Source organism: Pinus tabuliformis, chromosome 4_2 (genome assembly GCF_031772625.1).
Source record: "Pinus tabuliformis cultivar Carrire ecotype Pingquan chromosome 4_2, CPIR1, whole genome shotgun sequence".
Lineage (NCBI taxonomy): Eukaryota > Viridiplantae > Streptophyta > Pinopsida > Pinales > Pinaceae > Pinus > Pinus tabuliformis.
In genome coordinates this window covers 451,978,132-451,980,688 of record NC_142304.1, presented here as the reverse complement: position 1 = coordinate 451,980,688, position 2,557 = coordinate 451,978,132, and positions in this window count along the sequence as shown.

The following is a 2,557-nucleotide window of genomic DNA, read 5'->3' as shown; positions in this document are numbered from 1 at the left end:
TTCACAACATGAAACTTACATCAATATCACCCCTCCAGAATTTTCAGAACGGATTCCAGTGATAATGTGATTTCCAAAATGAATCATTATAGCACTCGAGGAGGAGGTCAGTTACCCTAAAAGACTACCATTCATTTCTTATCCTAGAGCTAGCCCTACTTGTTGAATCCCAAGGTAAGTGATAGCCAGTTGTAGGCTTCAAGAAAGTTCTTTACATAACCACTTGTGAATATGAGAATGCATTATTCAACATTATTCAAAAGAAGTAAGGTTTTAATCTATGGTTCGACCCATAACATCATTTTTGGGAATATAAAACCGTGTTTATAACTCCACATTGAAATAATAAAAACAAAACCTATTACTTTCAAATATCACCTAGGGTGGGACAGTTCACTTAATTAGTAACGATAGTTGTCAACCCATGAGTGACCCCTTATGTTTTAAATAACCTCGACTAAGGGTTAATTCAGTCATACTAATCCATATAAATTGAAATTTCTCAACCCAGTGGTTGGAAATTTACAACCATCATGAACATAATGTTAGTAATGATACCAAGTTTAAATATTTATATTATGGAAAAATTAAGCTTGACATCATACCATTTAAGTAATTGTACTTGTTTCAAGGTAGAAATATTTGTTTTTTATCTAGGGGTGTAGAGTATAATGTATGTGACAAGTGGTATCATAGTGCCATGGTTTCAACACTATGGCCTATTTGGCAAACTATGAAATAACAAAAAGGTATTAATGATGCAAAGAGGAAGCAGAAGCAACATGAGGAGACTAGCTGGAATCACTCCACTTGGGAGAACGTTAGTAGGATCTGGACATATATTTTATACAAAAGCCAACCTAGAAATGTGGGTTTACTTGAGAGAAGAAACCCAAAACATAAATGCAATGTTGTTGGAAATAGTTCAACAACTACGAGCTGAGATGATGAATTTAAGAACTGATAATGAGAGACTAAGGCTCGAATAGGAGAGAACTATGAAAATCATCACAGACAAAAAAAAATCAAAGAAATCCAAATCTCAGTCTTGATGATGGAAATAGAGCTAGGATGCATCAAAAGAGAGAGGAAAATATAGAATTTTAGGGAGGCATAATTGACAATGAGGAAGAGTCTAAAAATGCTTTTGTTGGAAAGGGGACCAAGAGGCAAAATATTGAATTACAAGGAGCGTTTAAAAAAATAAAATCCTCGATGTTTGATTGAGAAGTGGAGGAGGTTATTGAAGCTTGGTTAATCAATATGAGTAAATACATCTATATTTATCAATATGATGAAAATATAATGACCAGGTTGGAAATTTATCAACTGAAAGGTAAAGATACCTAATGGTGGGAAGGAATTAAAATTATTCGAGGAATTGATGAACAAGAATTGACCTAGAAAATTTTTCAAAAGAAGTTCAAGGATAACTATTTAACAAAATGGTTTTATGATGAAAAGGAAAAATAATTCGATGATTTGAAGTTAGGAAAACAAATCATGGATGAATTTGTAGATAAGTTTATCTCCCTACTAAGATATGTTCCCGATATTCATGAAAAGAAAGCTAAGGTGCAACATTTTATTAGTAGCTTTCCATGTTTCATGAAAGAAAGGATAGAATTTGATAATCCTAAGTCAATGCATGAAGCTATTTGAAAGGCCAAAATTTTCTATCAACAAATTAAGTAGAAGGGGCAAGGTGGCAGAAGTTGGCCGAAACAAAAAGGGGTGAAAAAAATTCTAGAGTACTAAGAATGCAAAAGTTGTTTGTGCTAACAGTTCTTACCAGAGACAATTGAATGGGACTCAAGGGAAAAATCATCAAAAATATAGATCATAAGGTGTCAATCAAACCAAATCCTTACCAGTCCAAAACACCTCCTTTGTAGTGTTAGGGTTGTGGCGAGCCCCATTATTACAAAAACTTTCCTCATCATGGTTGAACATAACTCACTGCTCATATTAAAGAAGCCTCTATATTTGGGAAGATATCAAGAAACATACCAACGATAAATACTACTTTGGAATATCACCAGGTTGAATATCAACCTGCGATAGTATAATTTGAAGGTAAAATAGCTAATCATTATGTTTCTATTTAAATAGACCTAGGTGCAAGCCTAATTTATATCAGTCCAAAATTTGTTGAGTTGTGTCTATTGTAAATTGCCAAATTTAAAAACCCTTGGTTAGTACAACTACCTACTAGGGCTAAAAAAAGAGTGACTGCTAAGGTGGAAAACTACCCTACTGAAATACTATCAGAACAAATTAAGGTGAATTTAAATATGTTGTCATTGGGATATTATGATGTGTTAATTTGAGTGGTTAGAAAGCAATTAGTGTTTGGTGAACTATAAAGGAAAAACCAATAGCTTCCTCACCAAGTAAGCTATTAGAAAAGAAATTCAAGAGACTAAAAGGGCTATTAAATTGTGACCTATCAAAAATAACCAACTGAAAAAGTGCATCTAAAAGGGTTGTCAGATATATGTTGTGAAGGTGGGCTATACAAATTCTAAGGACAAGATAAATGATTTGGAAAACAAAC